Source organism: Macaca nemestrina, chromosome 4 (genome assembly GCF_043159975.1).
Source record: "Macaca nemestrina isolate mMacNem1 chromosome 4, mMacNem.hap1, whole genome shotgun sequence".
Classification (NCBI taxonomy): Eukaryota; Metazoa; Chordata; class Mammalia; order Primates; family Cercopithecidae; genus Macaca; species Macaca nemestrina.
Genome location: NC_092128.1, coordinates 121,168,619 through 121,194,055, shown reverse-complemented (window position 1 = coordinate 121,194,055; position 25,437 = coordinate 121,168,619). Strand labels below are relative to the sequence as shown.

The 25,437-nt window shown below is 47.3% G+C and overlaps 1 protein-coding gene and 1 long non-coding RNA gene across 4 annotated transcripts in view; one reads left to right on the top strand and one right to left on the bottom strand.

The window, feature by feature from the left end:
• Positions 1 to 8,954: 8,954 nt before the first annotated feature.
• On the bottom strand, positions 8,955 to 23,225 carry LOC139362871 (uncharacterized). 2 transcript variants are annotated; one of them, XR_011622382.1, is made up of 4 exons: positions 22,905 to 23,225; positions 19,398 to 20,355; positions 18,415 to 18,570; positions 8,955 to 11,293 (listed from the first exon to the last, which is right to left on the bottom strand). It is a non-coding gene; the product is annotated as an uncharacterized lncRNA (long non-coding RNA). The 2 variants fall into 2 exon arrangements; XR_011622381.1 differs by lacking the exon at positions 8,955 to 11,293 and having other exon boundaries at positions 14,369 to 18,570.
• An 80-nt stretch (positions 23,226 to 23,305) lies between these two features.
• The window catches only part of LOC105492378 (growth factor receptor bound protein 10), a 203,309-nt gene continuing 201,177 nt past the window's right edge, over positions 23,306 to 25,437 (top strand). The window contains exon 1 of one of the 2 annotated variants that reach the window (XM_011759443.2): positions 23,306 to 23,535. The gene's annotated coding sequence lies outside the window, so the exon portion shown is untranslated. The remainder of the gene's footprint in view (positions 23,536 to 25,437) is intronic. The other variant, XM_011759444.2, reaches the window with a different exon arrangement.

Here is a 25,437-nt window from a genome sequence, read left to right as displayed (position 1 = left end):
TTGCCTTGGTATTTGGGGTTTTTTGTGGTTCCATATGAATTTCAGGATTTTTAAAAATTTCTATAAAAAATAATTTTTGGCATGGCTACTCTGTATTAGTCTGTTCTCATGCTGCTAATAAAGACGTACCTGAGATTCACAGTTCCACATGGCTGGGGAGGCGTCATAATCATGGTGGAAGAGCAAGGGAGGTCTTACATGGCAGCAGGCAAGAGAGGGCTTGTGCAGGGGAACTCCCCTTTATAAAACCATCAGATCCTGTGAGATTTATTCACTATCACAAGAACAGCATGGGAAAGACCCACCCCTATGATTCAATTGCCTCCCGCTGGGTCCCTCGGTGCCGTATAGTAATTGCGGGAGCTACAATTCAAGATGCAATTTTGGTGGGGACACAGCCAAACCATATCATACTTAATGTATAGTCCATGAAGCATTTAAAACATTTCCATTGGCCAGGTGTGGTGGCTCACGCCTGTAATCCCAACACTTTGGGAGGCCGAGGTGGGCGGATCACCTGAGGTCGGGAGTTCGAGACCAGCCTGACCAACATGGAGAAACCCCATCTCTACTAAAAATACAAAAAAATTAGGTGGGCATGGTGGCACATGCCTGTAATCCCAGCTACTTGAGTAGCTGAGGCAGGAGAATTGCTTGAACCCGGGAGGGTTGCTTGAACCCGGGAGGCAGAGGTTGCAGTGAGCCAAGATCACGCCATTGCACTCCATCCTGGGCAACAAGAGCGAAACTCTGTCTCAAATAAATAAATAAATAAAATAAGACATCTCCATCTCAGGCCCTACCTCAAATCTACTGAATTCGAATTTTCATTTTAACAAGTTTCCCACATGACTCATAGGTACCGTCAATCAAGTAAAATGACCCAGAAAGTCTCAATCATTTTAGGAGGTTTATTTGTCAAAGTTAAGGATGTGCTGGAAGACATGTCTATGGCTTTCTCTAAAGATAACTTGGAGAGTTTCAATATTTAAATGGGAAAGGGTGGGATATTGAGAAATACACAATGTTCATGTGAGAGGGCAGTAAGGGAAAATAGTCATTCATGCCTTTGTCTGGCTCAGTGAATCTGCATTTTTACATAAGATAATGGAGACAATAGGGCAGAGGAAACAATCAGATATGCATTTGTCTCAGGTGGGCAGAGGGATGTCTTTGAGTTCTGTCCTATGTCCCTGCACCTGTGAAGATAAGCTATCAATTTACGTTGCCATGGTGAACTCTAACAGATACGCTTTAGGGTAAAGCTCCTGGGGCCCATTGGGAATTTCCTTGTGGCAAAATGTGAAGGAGGTATATAGCCTTTCCTCTTTGTAGTCATCTTATTCAGGAACCAAAATGGGAGGCAGGTATGCATGACCCAGTTCCCAGCTTGACTTTTCCCTTTTGCTGAGTGAGTTTGAGGTCCCAAGATTTATTTTCCTTTCACAGTGTTATAAAGATTGAGAATGAATGCAATAGGATTCAGTTGACATAGTACATAAACAGGCACTTTTAAAAACTAAACACCATATTAATATGTTTTGTAATAACCAAGAAAATAGAAACTGGGCATTTCTCATTTATCATTATGATTGTATATGCAAGAATTTTTCACTTTATTTTCAGTTTGAGACAATAGGCAGTTTTAAAATGAGAATTATAAACCCTCAGGATTAATATTGCTGTTAATATTAATATTTCTTAATTGCTATTAAGAAAGTCTGGGGGCCAGGCGTGGTGGCTCACAACTGTAATCCCAGAACTTTGGGAGGCCGAGGCAGGTGGATCACATGAGGTCAGGAGTTCAAGACCAGCCTGGCCAACATGGTGAAACCCCGTCTCTACTAAAAATACAAAAAATGTAGGCAGGCATGGTGGCGGGTACCTGTCATCCCAGCTACTCTGGAGACTGAGGCCAGGAGAATGGCTTGAATTTGGGAAGTGGAGATTGCAGTGAGTCCATTGCACTCCAGCCTGGGCGACAGAGTGAAACTGTGACTCAAATAATAATAATAATCATCATCATCATCATCATCGTCTGTTTTGCTCCGATTTTTTTAAAGGAACAGAAACATCTACCAATGTTACGCCTTTCAGATATAAAAATCATGAATAAAATGAGGATTTAATCAACCCCATCCCTGTTTCCCCAAATTGGCTAATAAGAGTAACTGCACTCTTTGTTGGTTTTACTCTTAAGTATGAGTTACTTTCGTTTGAAACTGCTGTGGATTAGGGAGGGTGGAGAACAAGTAGTGTTAACCATGGGGAAGAGAAGATTCCTTGGCTGTGGCCAGATCAGGGCCTTCCCACACCTGGAGGGAGCAGAGCAGAAGCTCCCTGCAGCTCCTGAGCTCAGAGACAGCAGTGGCTTCTCTGTGCAGGACGCTGAGTTCACTTCACGGGCTTTGTGAATACTACAAGGCTACAGTTGATATGTAAGGCTGCCTATTTCTTTTTGTAGCATAAGACAGGAGGGGAACCCTGTGCTCCAGGAGGCTGCTGCTTCCTTTCTCATTCTGGAGGATGAACAAGTGGCCTCTGGTCACCTAAGGGTGTAGGCCTCAGGACCTGATGCCATCTAGGTGCCCGGCCAAGGCTGGGAGTTTCCTGGAATGTGGGCAGGGTCCGGGCCTTGGAGTCCCCATTACTGCATGTTACATGATGCATGGACAGGCAACCTGGGTCTGGTAAACTTGCTGGAAGTTGGCCCTTTGGGACTGGATTTTCATTTGGGTTATCTTCTCAGGACACTGGCTATGATTCCCTTGCCTCTGGAGGGGTGAGGGAGGTAGGGAAAATTCCACAGTTTAGGGTAGGGATCAAAAATCTACTTACAACTATTGCCCCAGGTAAATGGCCTGCTTGAGTTTCTGATTCAGCAGTCTGGGTCTGGGGCTCGCACTGAGAAATTGCTTTTCCAAGGAGTTTCCAAGTAATCTTGATCCTGCTGGTTGGAAAAATCTCACTTTGAAACCAACTGATCTAGGAAGTGATTAAGTTTATAAAGCCCTTTCATGCATTCTATTGTGACTGAGCACCCCTGGTTTTCTAAGAGATTGTTTAATTATATTTTTCTTCCTTTGTTGTTTCTGGTTCCCCACTTCCTAACCTTTCCGAAATGCAAATATATAGCCTTTTACCCCTGCTCCCCCACTTCCATCAACAGACTCTCTGCAAGGGGCAAGTTCATCTAACTATGGGCTTCAAGGTGGAACTCCTGAGGGTTAACAGTTGATTTGCAAAACAAAATATCCCCACTGGGGAGCTCTCACCCTACAGGAGGTTGCCTTGAGGGATAACAGCCTGCCCACAGATGCGCCAGCAGTCACTGGTGGCACTGGGGCTGGCATGCGGAACGCTCTGCCCTTGTTCACTTCCTCCCCTGCCTTTTAAAAGTGGCCGCTTTCTGCTCCAAAAGTGAAGTGGCACATTGAAAGGCAGGATGCTTGTGCCTCTTCCCCTAAGCTAGTTTCAGAATAAATCCCTTTCTTCATACCAGACTCTGCATGCGGTAAACAACTAACCTGCTATTCTGTTACACCGTCTCATTGAATCCAGGTAACTGAAAAAGTATTAAGTTAAAATGGACTGGATTTCAGGAGTGCTGTGAATAATTCTGGGAATACTATAAGATAGAGGGAAGGGTGAGAGTTTTGAATAGCTAATGTTTACTGAGCACTGCTTCGTTCCAGGCGCTGGGGGAACACTGGTTCAGAGAAGTTAGATAATTTGCCGGAGATTGACCAGCTGGAAATAAGAATGATTTGATCCGAGAAGTCTGGCTCCTAGGTCCATGACCACCTTCATACCCTGGTGTTGCCTTTATTACAAATGACAATAAAATACTTGCTACTCCAAAAGTACTGGTGATAATTAAGCTTAAATACCAGATCCTGGCGCAGTCCAGCGGCCTGTAGTTTTAAAGAACAGTTTCTTTTAGTTTCAAAAAACAGAGGCTCACTCAAATTTACCTTGGGTAAAGGAAGAAACGTGTAGACTAAATCTCAGAAGTTGCAGGAAGCAAATGAACTTCATCAACCAATTCTCTCTCTCTCTCTCTCATTGTAGGCTCTTCCTTGTGGTACCTTAGGAAATGCCCATTTTCTTCTATTCTTTGGGTTTCCACTGCTTATTCACGTGATCTCATGACATTGTGTTGTCTGATATCCTCACTGTAAAGTAGGTCAGTTTCACCCTATTTCCCAAATAGATGCTCTGAGGCAAGAATTAGAGAGATTGGGGGATTGTTTAAATCTTGGCCATCTCACCGGTCATTCACTGGCCTCTGAATTGTACCTTGGCTCTGGTGACTACCAATGGCCTAATTAGCTACGGTGGTCTCATTGTATAAATCATAGCAGAGTGCAATACGTTTGCTCATTAAATGAATTATTTCAACTTTGAAATGAAAATGTTTTGAGATATCACATATACCCTATTACGGTGAAGGCATACCTATTTCTATTAAGCCATTTTCCGGGTGCAACCATGCCTTGTGCTATTTCCACAGAGCTCAGTGTGGGGAAGGCTGCCAGGGACTCTCCCGAGGTCCAGAACAAGGGACCAAGGTCATTGCTGTCATCCATAGCTGCTGCCACACAAACCCATTTCCTCAGGGACTGGGACAAATTGCACAGCACACCTGCTATTTGTCTAGGAGTGAAAATGTAGTTTATGTAAATATCAAACGCAGTCTTAATCAATGGAATCTGGACCAGGAAATCTACCTGGAGCACTGAGGAGGTAGCAATGCTGCGGGGAGATGCTCTCCTGGAAAGTCACAGATGTGTGTCAACTGTTGCCTCCTGTGCTCACAAGCAACTACAGAACCCAACAAAGTCACAGGCCTGAGGAAGTGGTCAGATTTTTCACACATCAGGACATCTGTGGCACTAAGGTAATCGTTTTGAACCAGTATCATGACAGCAGTTCAGTCTGAAGCATTTGAGCCCCTCCTTAAAGCCAGACAGGTGTCAGTGCTGGTGTAAAAGGAGAGTGGGATTGAATCTGGGCCCCCAGAGCCCTGTCAGATGGGGAAGATGGACATTAAACAGCCCAGCTATGTCTGGGATGACTTCTGGGTTTTGGTCTTTCTACGCCAGTTATTCTCAAAGGTCAGCATGCCAGAACTGGTTAGGACACAGATCCCTGGAGTGTCCCCCGAGGATCTGATTTTGCAGGTCTGGGTAGGGCCCAGGAATTCACATTTCTGCTAAGTTTGCAAGAGGCGGGGATGCTGCTGGGCTGAGGACAACACTTCGAGGAACAGCTCTACTCGGCGTAGCCTGGGGCAGGTTATTCTGCCTCCTGCTCAGGTGTGCAGGTGGTAGTTGTGGCACCACTGACTGCAAGAAGAAAGAAGGAGTCCAGGATGACTAGCTCCATGTGGGACATGCCATGCTTGAATTGTGTGCGGCGGGCCCAGGGGAAAATGGCTGGAAGGTGTTTGCAAATGTGAGTCTGGAGTTCAGGGAGTAGGCTGAATTGCAGTCACCCGTGCATCAGTGGAAAAGAAGGTGGCATGACTCAGGAAGAGTTACAGGGTTCGACAAGGAGGACTCATTCTCATGGTCTCCCCCTCCCTCCTCCACACACACCCTGGCCATTTGTCTTCAGCACTCTGCATTCATGATATTCCCTGGAGCACTGACAGGACCCAGATCGTGGGGACCTGTCAGGCACCTGCTTCCTGAAAGTTCTCTTTGTAAGTCTTCCCTCAGTTTGTGGTCTGGTCTGGCCCTGTAGGTGTCCCTCCTGGAGGTTCCAGGCCAGCCCTGGCACCCTGCCTAGAATTCCTCAGCCTTGGTTCCTGGACAGGAAAAATGCTGGGATGGAACGAGGGGGCCTGGGGACAGGGAAGTGGCAGAACCTAGAGGAACAGGAAGGAAGAGGAGGGGGGACAGAGGATGCAGCTGGACAGAATGCAAGTCCTGTTTCTGCAGAGGGAAGAGGTCGGCTTCTGATGTGGCTGAAGAACTCTATCTGAGGCCTCGCCTAGCAAGATGCTTCAAGGATCTTTTGATCAAGGATGACCACTGGAGGCAGCACACACTAGACCACAGGTTTTGGTTTAGGTGGAGGGGAAGTAAATAATCCCATTACTCTTCAAGCCTAGGAAATTTTGAAAAGCAGCTAAAAAAGAGCAAAAACTGAGCTGTGGCCAGGATTGGAAGCCACCACTGCAAGAAGACATGCATGGAGCAGTGAGCTGGGGATGCTGTGGACTGAACTGTATCCCCCAAAATCCGTAAGTTGAAGCCCAAACCCCAATGTGACTGTATTTGAAGACAGGGTCCATAAGGTGGTAACTAAGGTGAAAGGAGGTCATAAGAGTTGGACCTAATCCAACCTGACTCGTGACCTTATAAGAGGAGATTGGGACACGGACACTCAGTGGGCAGACCCTGTGAGAACATAGAAGCACAGGCTCAGGAGAAACTAGCCTTGCCCACACCCTGATCTCGGACTTTGGCTTCCAGAAGCATGAGAAAATAAGCGTCTATTGTTTAAGCCCCATAGTCTGTGATATGTTCTTATGGGAGCCTGAGTTGGCTAGGACGCTGCATGGGAGAGACTCCGGGTGGGTCAGTGAAGACCACATTTGTAGGTGGTGCCGTGTGGGGATTACCGCTGGAGAGTAAGTCTTCAGGCTTTTGTCACTGCTGCGATATCCATGACAGGAAATCTTAGACCAGAAAGAGGGTGGTTTATGACCTGTGAATGTGGTCGGCCTCCCCTAAATTCAGGCTGTTAGGGGAGGCTGCCCATTGATGAGACTGCAGCCGATCCAGGGTGTAGCAGTTAAGCTTGCAGAGAAATGCCTGCAACAGAAAACCCCAATTTATATGTCAAAGAGGTGGGGCACCCAGACATCTGCGGATTAGTTCTCACCAGCGTTCGCAGTACTGGACTGGACAAGCCTCAGCAGGCCTGCCGGGGCCGTGCTCCTTCCAGGGGAAGCTGCTGTGCCCACAGACCTGCTGCTCGGGCAGCTGTGCTTCCCTGTGGTTGCATGGCTTTTTCATGGTCTCATCCCTACGGCAAGGGTGCAAGGAAGGAGATGTGACCGGGGTGGCATGCAGATGCCAGGCCACCCAGCCCAAACTCCCTTCTTCAACGAATGGGCTCATCTCCCAGCTGCTGCCAGTGTGGGTGGCCAGTCGTGCCCAGCGGAGTCCCTCTGTAAGACATGCCTGCACTCAGGTGCCCTTGCTGGGGGGCAGCCGCATCCAATGGCTGACTGACAGGGGAGCAGTGGTCATGGGAACCCCACCTCTTTGTCCCAGTTTAGAAGATCCCAGCACAGAGCTGTCCACAGGGTCAGCGGAGACTTCTATGACAGTGTTGCCATTCAACACCATCTTCAACTCTTACTTTGTTCCTTCCCTCCCACAGGTGTTCCCGAGAACACCCTCCAGTGACCGTCCTGCGTACCAATCTCCACCTCTGAGTTGGCTCCCCTCAGCTCAGAGCAGCCCATCTATGGGCTGACCCTATGACCAGACTTATGACCAGAGGTTTGGGAGGCCAGTAGAGGCCCATTTCACTTCTGTTTTTACAGGCACTTGGTATAGAAAAAAAAAAAAAAAAAAAAAAAAAAAAGCTAAATCAGGATTACAAAATTTGTGGTACATTTTAAATGTTTATATTAAATATGTTAAAACTTTTAACAAAAGTAGACAAATGTAATATGATCTTGCTATTCATGAGATAATTATAAGGCTTAATAAAAGATATGCATTCACAGTGACCACATACAGAAATAAGACCTGGTTTAAAGTAGTATGTTTAAAGTAGTATGTTTAGTATAAAGCAGTATGTATCTTCTTTCAAATTTTCCAGGTTTCGTATGAAGTTTCATGTATGTGTGTTGTCAAGTGTTAAGGCAACAGCTCCCAAAGCACCCTAAGTCACATGTCTGCACCCACAGGCATCACTCTCCCAAACTGGCCAACATAACCCTAGCAAACATGACGCAGCAGGAGCACGGAGAGCCCCTAGCCACCAGGACTTGTCCTCTCCATCTCCCTGAGACAACGCCCTGCAAGTGCAAGACGAAATCCTACGGAGGAACACAACGGCTGTCCCAGCCCAGGACCCCTGGCCTACACACCCCCAGTAGGCAGCCCCAGCCCCAACCCCAGGGCAGGAAGGATCCCAGGTAAAGCCTGCAGAAGCACTATGCTGCTAGGCCCAGTCTAAATCACTGGTCCAGAAAATTATGAACAAATTAGATGGTGGTGGTTTTCAGTCACCAAGTTTTGGGCATGGTTTGTAAAATCCAATTTGGAGATCAAGTTACAGTTGACCCTTCAACAACACTGAAGCTAGGAGCACCGACCCCTGTGCAGTCAAAAATTCACATATAACTTTTGACTCCCCACCAACTTAACTATGAATAGCTGTTGGCTGGAAGACTTACTGACCACATAAGCAGTTGATTCACACATATTTCATTACATATGTCATATACTGTATTCTAACACTAAAGTAAGCTAGAGAGAAAAAGAATAACATTAAAAAGGATGGGTGAGGTGGCTCATGCCTGTAATCCCAGCACTTTGGGAGGCCGGGCTGGATCACCTGAGGTCAGGAGTTCGAGACCAGCCTGGCCAACATGGTGAAACCCCGTCTCTGCTAAAAATACAAATATTAGCCAGACATGGTGTCGCATGCCTGTCATCCCAGCTACTCGGGAGGCTGAGACAGGAGAATTGCTTGAACCCAGGAGGCGGAGGTTGCAGTGAACCGAGATCGCGCCACTGCGCTCCAGCCTGGGCAACAGAGTGAGACTCCATCTCAAAAAATAAATTAAAAAAAATTTAAAAAATTAAAAGAGAAAAGAAAATGTTCCTATAAAACTTACAAACAAGAGAAAATGTATTTACTCTTCAATAAGTGGAAGCGGATCATCGTAAAGGTCTTCAGCTTCATCTTCACCTTAAGGCTGAGGAAGAAGGGGGGTTGTTCTTAGTGCCTCAGCAGTGGCAGAGGAGGATGAAAACCCACGCCTAAGTGGACCTACCCAGTTCAAACCTGTGTGGCTAAAGGGTCGACTGTCAACTAAATTTGGTTCATTTCATGACACAGCCCTCCTGCCCCATTGTAGGCCCTACCTGTGTCCTGGCCTTGTGTGAAATCTGACTTAGACTAAGGAGACAGCCAGTTGAGGAATATGGACTATGGAATCTGACAGACTGAGCTTGCTGGCAGTGGAAATCAACACTGTAAGGAAATTGGCCAGCTGGTGCTGCAGGAGCCACAGCATCCTCATGAAAGCCAGTGATGAGAGGCAGACCACATGGGGCAGGTGCCAGCCAGCAGACCTGGACGCAGGGGGAGGGAAGGGAACAAGGAGTGGCGGCAACCACCAGCAACAGCGACCCCTCTGCACCCACCAACAGCAGCGACCCCCCTAGAACAGCTGCTGCCTGTCCCCCCAGAAAAATTCCTCTTAATGAGCCCTTTCTGTTCAGGTAGCTGGAATAAGTCCTTTCTTCCTCAACTCTAATAAAAGAAAAAAAGGAAACAGCAATGTTCTAGTGAGATATGTAAAGGATTTGAAAAAAAAAAAGTGGCTTGTCCAAGGGTGTTTCTTGCGGTGCTATTCATAGCAGCCAAAAACTGGAAAGGGGCCAAGTGCCCCACAGACATGCACTTGGAGGGTGTCGATTCATAGAAAGGGGTGCCTGGAGGCAGCTGAAATCAAAACAGAATGCGAAACTCATTTCTGGCTGTTGAGATGGAAACATGTACATCATATCTATTGGGAAGTGGCAAAAGGTCATCCAAACAGTTGACATTTCATGTATTTATTATTATTATTATACTTTAAGTTCCAGGGTACATGTGCACAACATGCAGGTTTGTTACATATGTATACATGTGCCATGTTGGTGTGCTGTACCCATTAACTCGTCATTTACATTAGGTATATCTCCTAATGCTATCCCTCCTCCTTCCCCCCTCCCCACAATAGGCCCCGGTGTGTGATGTTCTCCTTCCTGTGTCCAAGTGATCTCATTGTTCAGTTCCCACCTATGAGTGAGAACATGCGGTGTTTGGTTTTCTGTTCTTGCGACAGTCTGCTGAGAATGATGGTTTCCAGCTGCATCCATGTCCCTACAAAGGACATGAACTCATCCTTTTTTATGGCTGCATAGTATTCCATGGTGAATATGTGCCACATTTTCTTAATCCAGTCTGTCTGTCACTGATGGACATTTGGGTTGATTCCAAGTCTCTGCTATTGTGAATAGTGCTGCAATAAACATACGTGTGCACGTGTCTTTATAGCAGCATGATTTATAATCCTTCGGGTATATACCCAGTAATGGGATGGCTGGGTCAAACGGTATTTCTAGTTCTATATCCTTGAGGAATTGCCACACTGTTTCCCACAATGGTTGAACTAGTTTACAGTCCCACCAACAGTGTAAAAGTGTTCCTATTTCTCCACATTCTCTTCAGCACCTGTTGTTTCCTGACTTTTTAATGACTGCCATTCTAACTGGCGTGAGATGGTATCTCATTGTGGTTTTGATTTGCATTTCTCTGATGGCGAGTGATGATGAGCATTTTTTCATGTGTCTGTTGGCTGTATGAATGTCTTCTTTTGAGAACTGTCTGTTCATATCCTCTGCCCACTTTTTGATGGGGTTGTTTTTTCTTGTAAATTTGTTTGAATTCTTTGTAGGTTCTGGATATTAGCCCTTTGTCAGATGAGTAGATTGCAAAAATTTTCTCCCATTCTTTAGGTTGCCTGTTCACTATGATGGTAGTTTCTTTTGCTGTGCAGAAGCTCTTTAATTAGATCCCATTTGTGTATTTTGGCTTTTGTTGCTGTTGCTTTTGGTGTTTTATACATGAAGTCCTTGCCCATGCCTATGTCTTGAATGGTATTACCTAGGTTTTATTCTAGGGTTTTTATGGTTTTAGGTCTAACATTTAAGTCTCTAATCCATCTTGAATTAATTTTCGTATAAGGAGTAAGGAAAGGATCCAGTTTCAGCTTTCTACTTAATGGCTAGCCAATTTTCCTAGCACCATTTATTAAATAGGGAATCTTTTCCCCATTTCTTGTTTTTGTCAGGTTTGTCAAAGATCAGATGACTGTAGATGTGTGGTATTATTTCTGAGAGCTCTGTTCTATTCCATTGGTCTGCATGTCTGTTTTGGTACCACTACCATGCTGTTTTGGATACTGTAGCCTTGTAGTATAGTTTGAAGTCAGGTAGCGTGATGCCTCCAGTTTTGTTCTTTCAGTTTAGGATTGTATTTTTAACTCTTCCTGTAAAGTTGTGAATATAAGGGAAATTTAAATTAAATGATAGCTCTTCTTTCACAGATGGCTATAAAATGAGATGCTCAGTGCCAGGCAGCCTTGCTTCCTCTTTCTCTTTCTTTGGTGTATATCCACCAAAGTCGAGTTCCTCCATTTGGCTCTAGCTGGGTGATGCCATGAGGGCTGAATGGTGGCCCAGAGGGTATGTGTGGTGAGTCCCTGTCAGGTGAGATTAGGGTGCCCAGCTCACAACTCACCTTGCAGGCAGCCCTGCCCAGCCCTTCAAAGGTCCTGTCAACATATCAGGGTGGGAACAGGCACAGGACGTCTTGTCCCATGCACAGAGTACCTACCTAGGTGGTTCATTCCTTGGACACTGCCATCCGACTGACCGGGCTGTCATTCTGAGTCTCTTCTTTCCCAAAGAAGAAAGTAACTGAAGGCCATCCCCGATCAGGCCATTCTCCTGGCAGGATGAGCCTGAAGAACCATAGGCCTGGGAGTCAGGAGGATCCCAAGCATATATTTATGGCTCACCTGGAGGGATGGTCCCCAGAGTTCATTGCTGGTGGCACCACAGATCATTCCATTACATACATACAAATTTAATCCTAAGAAGCCACCCTACGGAGTATGTGCTGTTATTTCCCCATCTTACAGATGAGGAAAGGAGGCAGAATGGGGGTCTCACCAGTGGTCGAGCAGGAACTGAACCTACTCCAGATACTACTAAGTTCCTCCAGGTGAGGGAGGAAGTATAACCCCCACTGACTGAGTCTTACCATGAGCCGCTATCTTGCTAGGCACTTCAGACCCATGGTCTAGTTGATTTTGCCCACAGTAGATGGTCCCTGCAAGATACCCGAGAATACTGAAGCTTGGAGTCATTGGGTAGCCAGTCTATGACCCATGGCAAGTAAGGGGTGTGGCTGTATTGACTCCTAAATCTGTCCTCTCTACTGTGATAGGATTTCTCAGTAGCCCTTCTGGAAGAATGACTGTGCTTCATGACATATTCCCAAAAGACCCTAACTTAAGCATTCAGTGATAGCTCTGACTCTGGGGTTGCGGGGGAGTCCCTGAGTAGTGTCTCTTTTGGGGGCTGTGGGGTCATTTTGGCATCAAGTGTTGGAGAGTTCTTCTTAAGACCTTAAACAATTCATTAAGATGCTAGGAATGAATTAGGATAACCCTGTTCCCTAAAATGCTTTGGAAAGCAAAGTGTTACTGTGTAGATGTAGAGGTTTTTTTCTAAAACAACACAAATAGAGCAGAGCTGAATGGTAAGTGCACCTTCCAAAACACCCATGCTGTTTCAGGCCAGAGTCTCTGGTGGGAACTATAGGGTAGGGTGAATGGTCCACAGTCTCAGTGGAGGATTTGCACCCTTTTCCAGCCCCCACTCAGAGTTTGTGGCTTCCTGATGTGCCTTCCCTGGCCGGGGACACTTCCCCTAGGTTAAATAACCAAGCAGCCCTGCCTTATTCATGAACATTGGTATACCTGGTGCTGTGATAGCAAAAGGAACGGAGGCTTCTGTGCAGAAAGGCGACTCCATGACACTGCTCCTCTTTATAGGGTGGTTACCACATGGTATCATAGTGAACAATTATATTAGTCATGATGCTTTAAGCCGCAAGTAAAAGCAATAGTCCATGAGACAGGTGTCAGGGCATGTATCTGTAGTCTCAGTTACTCAGGGGGCTGAGGTGGGAAGATTGCTTGATACTAGGAGTTCAAGAACAGCCTGGGCAACACAGCAAGACCCTGTCTCAAAAAAACAAAAAACAAAAAACAGGAAGGATGTTTATTGACTCTCAGAATGTGAAGTCCAGGGTGGGATGGTCTGTGATGACCTCAGATGCCCATGTGTCCTCTGTTCCCCTATGTTGAAGCTCACAGGGTCAGCTTCCTCCTCAGTGGACTCTCCTTAGAGCCAGGGAGGCGGCCAGTGCACCTGAGGTTCCACGCTTTCTCATTCATAGCTCGTGTCCCACGTAAGAAAGGAAAGGAAACTCCTTTTCTAGACACCCCCAGTAAACTTCCTCCTCCTCACTCTTCTTTGGCCTGAGTTGATTCCCAGGCCCATTCCTAAGCCAACCACTATATCTCTGGGACACGGGGACAGATGACTCTGATTGCCAGGCATGGTAGAGATGAGGCAAGCTGGCTGTTCTCACTGTGCCATGCCTGACTCACTGACTCACAGTTGTGCAAACAAAATAAAATGGTGTTTGTTTTATGCCACTCTATTTGGGGTGGTTTATTATGTTGCATTAAATTTTAACTCATTACGGACAAAAGTAAGATATAAAAATCCACTAAAACAACACTATTAGGTAAGAATTATCATCCTGACTATAGCTGAGGAAGTTGAGTTACAGAGTCTGTGTAATTTATCCACAGTGCCACAACTAACAAGAAGCAAAGTTAGAATTTGAACCCAGGTCAAATTCCTGGTTCCAAAACATATGTTCTTAACTAGAACTGAATGAATGTGGAACCCCCAACCGAATGCTCTACTAGGGCATTGTGACGAACTTCCTCCACGGGTGATGGCCTCTATACAAAGAGTCCTCATGGAGTTTTTGAGACATGCAGACATGGAGGCTCTGAGAGACAGAGCAGCTGCTAACTGCTGTCCTCACCGACCAGTCTCTCAGAGCCCCAGCTGGGACCCTGGACTCTTGATGACTCAGACACTTAGGGCCCCTGGGCAGTTTGGAAAGTCTGCGCATCCCTCCCTGGGAAGACTCTTTCTGGAATACATCTGCCTTCATCATCGTATAGCCCCCCAAAGAGTCTGTCTCAGCCTCTCAGTGTCCTGTTGCAGAAACGTTTGTAAGGTCGTCAATGCCAACATCTTGACTGCCTCTGGACTGCTCTGCACCCACCTGCAACGCTGCAGGTAGTCGGCATTTAATCGGTGTCTGTTAACTGAATGAGTTATCACTGATGGTCTTTAGGACAGGCTCCCCTCCCCTCCCCTCCCCTGCCCTCCCCTCCCCTGCCCTCCCCTCCCCTCCCCTCCCCTTCTCTTTTCTTTTCGAGATGGACTCTCACTCTGTTGCCCAGGCTGGAGTGCAGTGGTGCTATCTCGGCTCACTGCAGCCTCTGCCTCCTGGGTTCAAGCAATTCTTGTGTCTCAGCCTCCCGCGTAGCTGGGATTACAGGCGCCTGCCACCGTGCCCAGCTAATTTTTGTATTTTTAGCAGAGACAGGATTTCGCCATGTTGGCCTGGCTGATCTTGAACTCCTGATCTCAAATGATCCACCCACCTCAGCCTCCTCAAATGCTGGGATTACAGGCGTGAGCCACCACACCTGGCCTAGTACAGGCTTTCTGAGTTGCATTACTTCCTTCCCCCTTATTCCTCCTCTCCTCCTTCAAAGACTCCCTGTAGACACTGGCATTCCTCTCCTGAAGGAATACTGAAGGAGTGTCACAGGGGTGATTGGGGACTCAGGTCCTCTACAGACTTGTTTCCTAGTTCTAGCAGTGGGGTGCCACCTTTTACTGTCAATAGTCTTGATCTCCTAACTCACTTCCTGCTGGATGGAAGCCCTATCTTGTTCTTTCCCAGGGACTGAGTATCTGCCATTGGACTTCCATCTATGAGCAGACCTTGCTAGCTCCTTCTGTCCACCAGGTGTCTCATCACCATGAGGGTCACTCACCTGTAGGACATCTACCTCTTTTGCACTTTTTGGATATTTTGCCTGACTGCATCGTCACTGACCCAGCTCCACCCACTCTAGGGTTGGCTCTTCATACCACCCATTTCTGCAGCCATCTGTCATGGTGCCATACCCATCCTGTGTCTCTGGTCTCCAGGAGGTCAGAATTCCCAAGCTAGCATCAGAGCCAAGTCAGTCAAACTCCCTAACAGTAGGAGGGTAAGGAGGGGTGGGTAGGTGTGAGGTTAAAATCCCTAACTTGAATAAATAAAAGACTTTAATATCTTCCTCCCATGACCCTCCCCTTCCTCCACCTTGGATTCAGGGACACACGCTTAAATAGAAATGAGATCACATTTTGGGATCCAAAATAAACAAGAACACCTTTCCTAAAGAGGAAGAACTTTATGATACTGAAATCTAATTGCAGACTTTTGCACAAAAGACATCCCATTAGGTCATACATTTAAATAACTGGTTACATGAAAAATAATCAAATGACAAGAAATGACAGCAGAGACAGCCAGGAATAGTGGGAAGAAGGTAGAAGGGACTGGGAGTCAGACAAAGGGGGCTTCAAATGCCAGCCCTGCCTTTGATTTGTTAAGTGACCTTGAGAAGCCATGTAGCTTCCCTGAGTCTGCTTCCTCGACTATAAAACTGAGAAAACAATATTTGCCTCAAATTTATTATGAGGATTAACTGAAATATGTATATAAAGTGCCTGGTACAGTATCTAATGTAAGGTACACATAAACATATATCACCTGTTTATGCTGAAGTAGGCACTTAGAGATGGTGCTTGTTTTGAGAATGAAGAGGGAGGAGAAGAAAGAGGAGAAGATAATAACTAAGGGAAGGAGAAGAAAAAATACTGAGTTTCTCCTGGAAAAATCTGTCACATACAGTCACTCGATCTTTAAATCTGATGAGTCCTAAAAAATGACCCTGGGCTATATTTACATATAAATGAATGAGAAGGACTCTCTGCAATTTATTGTAAAATATAGTTCTCCCCTGTGCAAATGAACATCCAGACTTGGCTAACACAAGTACAAGCCCAAAGTGAATGCAAACACTCGCGTGATCGCCCTCCACCTGGATAGGGTTCCTCACTGCTGTAAGTACCAATTGTGGGATCTCTTTATCAGGTTCATCTCCAGGATTAGCTGTTCTATTTTCTGTGTAGTCTCGTACCTCATGCAGGCAGATTAATCCTCTTAAAGAATGTATGCTGACTAACTGAAGCAGCTTCTGGCTTTAACATCTTACACATTAACTGTAAGGTGCTGTCTCAAAAACATACATTCACTTGCCCTCGCACACCGTGCAGGTTATGCTAATACTAAATCCCCAGTAGCTCTAAATAATTTTTACCAATTAAAAATTTTTGTTCTTATTTTGGACTCTCCTACTAGCTCTGGAACTTTGGTTATTAAAATCATGAAGTGTATTGGGATGGAGATATATTTTATTAAGTAAAGTTTGTGCTACACTCATGGTTAATTAACTTCTAATGGGGTTAAGATGCTGAAATAACTTTTTTTTTTTTTTTTTTTTTTTTTTTTAAAGTGGCTGGAAAGGAGCTCATGTTTTAGAGATATAACTAGGTTTGGATGCCTAGGGATTTAGAATTGCACGTCATTCCTAGGATCCTAATTCCCACGTTGCATTTATTTAGGAAGCTCCTTCTAAACTAGAGAGGCTGTCAGCTCTTCATTGCCAAAAAGGCCATCTGCTATTGGCCATGTCCTTTTGATGGTCCATTTACCAGCCACCCCCATCCCGGATCCTTCTTTCTTGCTGGTAGAAGCTGCCCCCACAATATGGAAGTTAAAGATGCGTGATGCTCACATTTTCACCTTCCTTCCTGCTGGGGCACTGGCCTGAGACCATGTTCTAGATCCCGAAATGTGACAAGAAATCTCCTAGTGGATTCTGGCATGAGGCAAGGGAGGAGAATGTCCCCTTTGTGCCCCTGGACACAGTTATCAGGGGAACTGATGCCTGGAACTGCATCTGCATTGTGATCTTGACACTACCGGGGCAAACATTAGGAAAAGCCACGGCCCTGAGAATGATGTGGACAGAAGTCCTGGACAAGGCTGGTAAGCTCTGCTTTGTTCCCTGCAGCCCAAAGCATCCTAATGGGTGCAGTGTTGTTTCAACCAAGATGGAGACGTCTCAGAAAGAGTTCCCCGGGGGAGGGCGCTGAGCTTGCTACATGATGGGATCTTCCAGCAGCAACATGGCCATGTGCTCTCCCTGCGCTGTGCCTCCCTCCCTCTGTGCCAGGCACTATGCTCACTGCCACAGTCTCATCTAAGCCCAGGGTCACCAGAAGGGCAGAGACTTGCTGTAGTATATATGTCCTATACTCACCCCAATCTGTTCATTATTGTCCATCCCCTCTGTCACAGCCCAACATCATCCTCACCTACCAGTCTCCTAAATGGTCTGTTGGCTCCACTGTAGCTGGATGGAGCTTCTAAAACAAAACTGGGATCACCTAATGACTTCAAATCACCCAGTGGGACAAGCAGACATCCATATGCCACAAAAAAGAACCTTCACCCTTGTTTCACATGGTCTACAAAAATGAATTACAATTGAACTATATCTCTAAGAGCCAAAACTATACAACTTCTGGAAGAAAACATAAAAGAAAGTCACTGCAGTTGGTCTAGGCAAGAATTTCTTAGACAGGACACAAAAAACAATCCAGGAAAGGACAAATTGATAATTTAACTCACAAAACAAAAAACTTCTGCTGTTTGAAAGGCACCATATAAAAAATGAAAAGAATGGGAGAAAATACTTGCAAAACATATCTCTACTAAAGGATTGATATTCAGAACATATACATAACTCTCAGAACTCAATGATAAGAAAAAAAAAAAGATGGGCACATTATTTGAATAGACACTTTACAAAACACTGTATATGCACAGCAAATAAGCACATGAAGAAGTGCTCAACATTATTAGCCATGAAGGGAATGCAAATTAAAATCAGAACGAGATACCACACAATATTAGAAGCTGCCCCACAATATGGGGCAGAAATGAAAAAGACCAACAACAGCAAGTGTGGGGCAAGATGTAGAGCAATTGGAACACTTATACATTTTTGGTGCAGACACAAATACTATACTCACTTTGAAAATAGTTTGGCAGTTCCTGGTAAACATATACCGAGATATGACCCAGCAGTCTCTCTTTATTTACCCAAGAGAAATGAAAACTTACATTTCCAGAAAAACTTTTACCCAAATACTCATAGCAGTTTTATTCATAATTGCCCAAAACTGCATCTGCAGTTTTAGTCTAAATTTTCGCCAGCCAGAGAATGGCTGAACAAGTGGATGTACACCTACCCCAATTAAAGTATCATGCTATCTAGTCACTAAACATGGATGATTCACAAGGGCATTACGCCAAGTTACCTACTGTGTGATTCCATTCAGATGACAATCTTGAGAGCAACACGGCTGGGCGTGGTGACTCACACCTGGAATCCCAGTACTTTGGGAGGCTGAGCAGGGAGGATTGCTTTGAGGCCGAGAGTTCAAGAATAGCCTGGGTAACACAGGGAGATCCCCACCTCTACAAAAAAAAAAAAAAAAAAAAAAAAAAAAAGATAAAAGAAAAGCAAAACCTAAGAAATGGGAGAGGATCAGTTGCCTGGAGTAGGGAGGGGGACTGACAAGGAGCATGAGAAAACTTTTTGGGGTCAAAACTCTTTGTATTAATGTCTTTACTGGTTCCACAACTATATACCTTTCCAAACTCCACAAAATGCACATTAAAAAAGGATAAATTTTCTGGTCAGCAAATTATACCTAAGTAACCAGCCTGAACAAACACCCTTCTGTGAGCCTCTGCTCTGGTTATAAAGACATTTTGATCCAAGCAACTTCAGAAAAGAAGAGTTGATATTAAGACAATATAAGGAAAATGGGGCCAGGTGCGGCGACTCACACTTGTAATCCCAGCACTCTGGGAGGCTGAGGCAGGTGGATTACCTGAGGTTAGGAGTTCAAGACCAGCCTGGCCAACATGGTGAAACCCTGTCTGTACTACAAATATAAAAAATTAGCTGGGCATAGTGGCGCATGCCTGTAATCCCAGCTACTAGGGAGGCTGAGACATGAGAATTGCTTGAACCTGGGAGGTGGAGGTTGCAGTGAGCAGAGATTGCGCCACTGCACTCTAGCCTAGGCGACAGTGCCAGACTCTGTCCCTACAGCCCTCAACCCCCCCACCAAAAACAAAACAAAACAAAACAAAACAACAGAAAATGGAATTTTATGGACGTTCAAAACAATAGCTGTACCAGCCTGGGTCCAGACAGACAGGAGGCACGAGGGCATCTATTTGGGTCTTTGTACTTCACACCATCCTTATGCTGATCCCAACTAGCTGTTCCTCACCTGGTCTCCATTGTGCAGATCCCACCAGTACCTCAGGTTCAGAATCCCAGGTGCAGGCTTCTGATTGGTTGGGTCATCCTTCCGCCCACTGGCCAACCTACCTACAGAATGGGAATCTTTGGGCCAAGTGTCATCCTTGACCAATTTAATTGGTACTTAGGAATCAAGGAAAACCAGGGTTGTGGGGAACCTCTAGACAGAGCAGAGCTAGCTGGGGGGCACTGTGCTGGTAGGCCCCATAACAGACAGATCTGGAGCTCTCATCACTATATATGAATAAGCCTATGCTTGACAAATACGTATAAACGGTTAAATATAAATCTGACAAATAAGTCCCTTCTTACCCCTCCAGCTTGGTGTCTTGTCAAAACTCTAACCCTAGACCCAGCAGCAACATTCTGTGACTAAATGCAACTACTTGGTACTGCGCCCTGAGGGAGTCAGACCACGGGTTTGGTCTGAGAAACACGCCTGTCCCTCAATCCCAAAGGCCTTTTCTTTAGTTCTCTTTGCCTAACTTACCATCTTCGATGTTCCAGGGTTCCATGGGGGCAACCACTGGGAAGCCTTCCTTGAATGCCGTCAGGATCCCCACCTCGACTCCAGGGTGGCCTGTCCCTCTCGTTTAGGTTTGGAACACTGGTGTGCATGTAGATCGTGCAGGAGTCTATTAAAAATGGGCCTAGCACAGCGGCTCACGCCTGTAATCCCAGGACTTTGGGAGGCAGAGGCAGGTGGATCATGAGGTCAGGAGATCGAGACCATCCTGGCTAACATGGTGAAACCCAGTCTCTACTAACAATACAAAACAATTAGCTGGGCGTGGTGGCGGGCACCTGTAGTCCCAGCTACTCAGGAGGCTGAGGCAGGAGAATGACGTGAACCTGGGAGGCGGAGCTTGCAGTGAGCTGACATCGAGCCACTGCACTCCAGGCTGGGCGACAGAGCGAGATTCCACCTCAAAAAAAAAAAAAAAGAAAGAAATGCAGATCAACCCTGGAGGTGTGAACTCTCCAGGGCTTGGGTGGGCCCAGGGATCTGTAGCACAAGCAGGCTCCTCAGGTATTCTGGGGCAGGCGCTATGATTATATTATTACTATACGCTACCCCCTGCCCATTGCAGGGGTGGGCAGGCGGCTGCTTCCAGACACGTGCTCGCATGTCTGCATGGGCCACATGGGATGGTGGCTGGGCTGTGAGACTAGCAGTGGCTCATGAGAGCAGAGGCGAGGGCCATTGCTGCTCAAAGCAGTTAGCTGTCAGGGTGCCATTCACCCTACTTTCCCTTTGCCAAGGTTACTGGCAATGTTTGAGGCAGTGCCCAGGTCTCAGAGGCTCCTGAGAAATTAATTCACAGGACACTATTCCCCAGTAATGACAATTCACTTAGTGCCCTCTCTGTCCCAGGCACTCCCCCTGCTGGAAGGACACTAGTGAAGGGGCACACAGTTGCCACAGTCACCATGCTTACAGTCAACAGGGGAAGACAGATGTTAATCAATTCATTGCTAATTAAAAATTAGAGTCTATCAGATTCTCTCCTTTCAGCTGAAGGAGCCTTCTAGCTCATGTTTAGATAATTGAATTTCTCACTATCACGGAATCCTGTGTCCTGACACCTAATTCTAGCTTATATGTTTCCCCTTGGGGAAGTGCTTGAACTATAAGCCTCCCTGCCTTGCCCAGTAGGCTGGGCTCTCCAGGATAACATATAGGCTGCATGGCTAGATTCCACTGTGGCTGCCACTCTGTTGAGAGGGAGCATAGTGTGTGGGCAGGGGCATTTGGAGTTTGGGGGAAGGGAAAGCTATAAGATACAATCTGTATACAGGATTGGCTCATCCAGGATCACTGCACAGAGGACAGCTGCAGCTTCTGCAGCCACAAGAGTGACAAGTTCATGAACTTGCATCAGAAAGTGGCCCCGAATGGGTTCTGCCCACTGATGTCTACAGAGAGCCAGGAAATGTAGGGAATGAGGGCCTGTCCTAGGAATTCTAGAGACCTATGCCAGCAGGAAAACACTTGAGGACATTTATCTTGATCACTTCTCTGTGAATAGCAATGTCTGAAAACCCATACATTTTGAGACAACTAAATGCAATACCTGACTCTAGACCTCAATAGCAGATCTTACAACAAAGAGAAAGAAATACTATGGAAGACATCGTTGGATCAACTGGCTAAACGGGAATATGGACCCAGATTGGATACAAGTATTTTATCAATATAAATTTACGAATTTGGTGACTATTGTGGTTATGTACAATAGTATCTCTATTCTTAGGAAAGACACATCAGTGTATTTAGGGGTAAAGGGGCCATGGTGTATGGAATTTACCCATAAGTGATTCTGAAAGAACATTATGTCCATGTATCAAGGAACTTTTGAAACCTCTATTAAAACCTCCTTGCCTATCAGGCTATCTGAAGGCATGGATTGCTGATTGGACCTTCAGCAAAAGCTAGAAGGTTCAAAGCTGATGCGTTTGTGAGAAGTTGGCTCAAACCGAGTTTCCTCTTCTTTAATTTTCTTTTGAGTCCTTTGTCTGCAACAGGAGTCCTCTGTGCTCCTTTCTTCTAGGAATCTAAAATCCTTTGACATCATCCTCTCTTGATTTTCATCTTATGTGTTTCTGAGCTTGGACCAATAGGCAAAAATTTTAGGGAAGTCTGTTTCAGTTACAGGGAAGGATGACCTTTCCATGAGTAACATCTGTCTAAGATGGAGTAACTCCTGCTAGAAGCAGGAGCTATAAAAAGGGACCTACAAGGGGCTTTGGCACAATACTGTACATGGCTTCCAATCCTTGCTCTGCACTTACCAGCTACTTGACCTTCAGCAAGTTACTTAACCTCTCCAAGATTCAGTTTCCCAGTCCATACAGTGGGACTCTAACAGTGACGACCTAGAGGGCCACAGTGGGGGTTACATGCAAGGATTCATGAAGGTTTTGAACAAATTCCATGCTCTATGAAGGCAAGATATCGTTGTAGCTGCGTTTCGAACACCAAGACCCAGGAAAAGACATAATTATCGTTATGCTATGTGTATTATAGTTTTGACTCGGTAGAGATATTAAGAATCACACTAATGACAATGGCTTCCGTCAATTGGGGGCGAGGGGAGTATTTTTCGCAGTCACTTTATGTTCCCAGTATGACCTCATTTAATCCCCAGGACACCAACCCTCAGGCGGGCGTTACTAGCCCATCGTAAAGATAAGGACACCAGGCTCGGCAGCATTAAGAAAAAATGAAGGGCCTCTCACTCCACCCGCACTCGGATACTTATACGCAGATGGGGCAAACTGAGGCTCAGAGAGGTGAGGCCCCAGACCTGGCTGGCAGTGAGCAAACCCAGGTTTCCTTTTCTCAGGCCGGTTCCCTTCAGCCCACGACAGAGTCCGGGGCAGCCCCAGCTCTTCCGTCCCGTCCTGCTGCGCCCAGGATAAAGGATCTGGACTGCGCAGTTACTATTTTGTGCGTTTCAAATAGTTCGCTTACAAATTGTCTTTCGGGACAGGTCCAATTTGTCTTTCACCGGCGAAGCCGCCTGAGCCGCGGCGGTCGTGGTCCCGCGCCCGAGTCCCGAGGAGAGGAGCAGGAGGAGGAGGAGGAGGAGGAGGAGGAGGAGGAGGAGGGGCCCTGCTCAGTAGCCCGGGGCAAAAGCCTCCGGGAGCTTCTGGCCCCCAGGCCGCCCGGCCCGCGCCCCCGCGCCACGCCCTGCGCCCAGGCCCCGGCTCCTCCCGCGCTGGCGGCCGCCGAGCGGTCCGGGCGGTGGCGGCGGGAGGAGGAGCAGGAAAAGTGGCCGGGGGAGGAGGCGGAGGCGGAGGCGGCGGCGGCAGAGGCGGGGAGGGCGGGCGGGGCCGGGCGAGTTTAAAGCCCATCGAGGGGGTGGGGAGGCCGGGAGGAGGCAGAGAGGGAAACGAGCTGCGGCCGGGTGGGCTCGGTGCTCGGAGACCCGGTGGAGCCCAAAGTTTCCGCGCAGCCCCCGGGTGGCGGCAGCGCAGGCGGCACGGGGCGCCCGGGACAGTCTTGCGCGCCGCCCTCGCCCCGTGGGGACCCGCGCCCGCCGCTGGTCGCGCCGAGTGTCTCCGGCAGCCACGCGGAGGCGGCGGGGAGCCGCGCGCGGCAGGTACGGAGTTGGGCGGGGAGCGCGGCGGCAAGTTACTTTGTGGTCGGCGTCCCCGCGGGGCCCGGGACGGCCAGGCGGGTCCCCGCGCCGTCATTGTCTGAGCCCTGGGCGGCCGCGGCCAGGGACGCCGGGCCCCGCGGAGGCGCGGCGGGCGGAAGGGCGTCGCCTCCGGGCCGGGGGCTCCGGCGCCCCGGGCCCGCAGCGGGCGGCGCTCGGAGGCGGGACTGGGGCTGCGGGCGCGCGGCGGAGGCGGAGGCAGCCGGGCGCCCCGCCGGGCTCTCCCCGCTGCGTTCCCGACCCCTGGGGGGAGGTGTGGAGCCCAAGCGGTGCATTCTTGAACCATCTTGTCAGACGCCGGCGGCTCGCGGGCTGTGGCGGGGGCTGCGGTCAAGGCCGCGCTCCTGGGGGCCGTCGCCTGCGAGGGTGGGCGCCCAGGCGTCCCTGCAGTCCCGGGTGCTTCGGCTGCGCGGCGGGACCGCGGCGCGCGCGCCCGGGCGTCCGGGACAGTGGTACCAGACACTCCCAAGTCCCAAGCCGGCCCAACTTCGGACGGAGGACCTTTTTTTTGGGGGGGGGGGTTCTGTTGGTGACCCGTTACCCGCCGCTGGGGCCTAACACCAAGTTGAGGGCTCGCGGATTAGCCGCCCGCCAGCCGTGGAAATGTGATAAGAGCGGTACCGTTTGCAGAAGGAAATTTCTGATGCAACTCTCCGTCTTTGCTGATTGCCTCTCCAAACGCCTGCCTGACGACTGCCCTGGAGCATGTGCGTTATGGAAATTAGGGTATCCTTTACTTTTTATTGTGTGCGTCTTTTCTTGGGATTGGAAGTAACGCGAACTTTTTATGGTTTGCTTTCACCGAAACGTTGGTAATGTAAGAGAGCCACAGGTGATTTTTACACGGTCCTGGATCTTTACAATGCGTTTGAAAGAATATTTTCTTGCAAACTTGGTGCCGTTTCTTTCATTCAAGAGATGGGGGGGGGGGGGAAAGACCAAAACAAGGAACGCTCGTGCGTAAATATGCGTTATTGCACAACTTTCTCGTTGCTGCTGTTTAAAAGGCCAGGCCTAGAACACTTTGTTTCTGAAAATGCTGATTCAGCCGTTTGGAGCCCCCGAGTTTCAGAAATGGTGGTCTATTTAAAGTTTGAGGCAGTTTTACCAAGAACACATGTTGTTAGCGCAGCAACCGGAGTTGACTAGGGTTTACAACACAATGCTGGCAATATTTTAACGAGCTGACCCCGAGTTTCTCTCTTTCCAGGAGGGAAAGAGAATCAAGAGTTTCTACAGCAGTGTGACTTCTGGCTGTGACAGCGGTGAAGTGTCTTTTAGGAGAGTATTTTAAGTAAAAGTACTAAAAACCAAATATGTTTCCAGAAATGATTCTAGATGTCTAGGTTTTTCTCTTAAAAAATCAAAACTCTAGGATCACGGCACATAATATTTGAGTTTTACTGGGAGCATTTGAAGGAGAAGGGCAACACAGGCCAATCCCCAGATTACAGGGAGGGAATTTGAGGACAGAGTTACACGCCCAGCAGGCATTGCTCCTGTAACTGAGAAGTGTAGCGACTGATACTTCTGTAGCATTTCACAGTTTACAAGGCACTTTCAAAAGCCTTGTTGCTTTTAATCCCCTCTACAACCTCCTGATCCCCATTTTACAGGTCTGAAAACCAAGGCTCAGGAGGTTAATTGTCATGCCCGAGGTCATACTGTCAGCAAGTGACTAAAGCTGTCACTAGAACCTAAGCTTTGGATCATTTTAGTCTTGTGTTTTATTTGCAAAAGTACATCCACCTCTGAAAGGGAAGTGGCATGGGTCAGGTATATATAGCCTGCCAGTCATACATTCAGAGAATGATGATTGCCTGCTCTGGGGGCTCCCAGACTTCA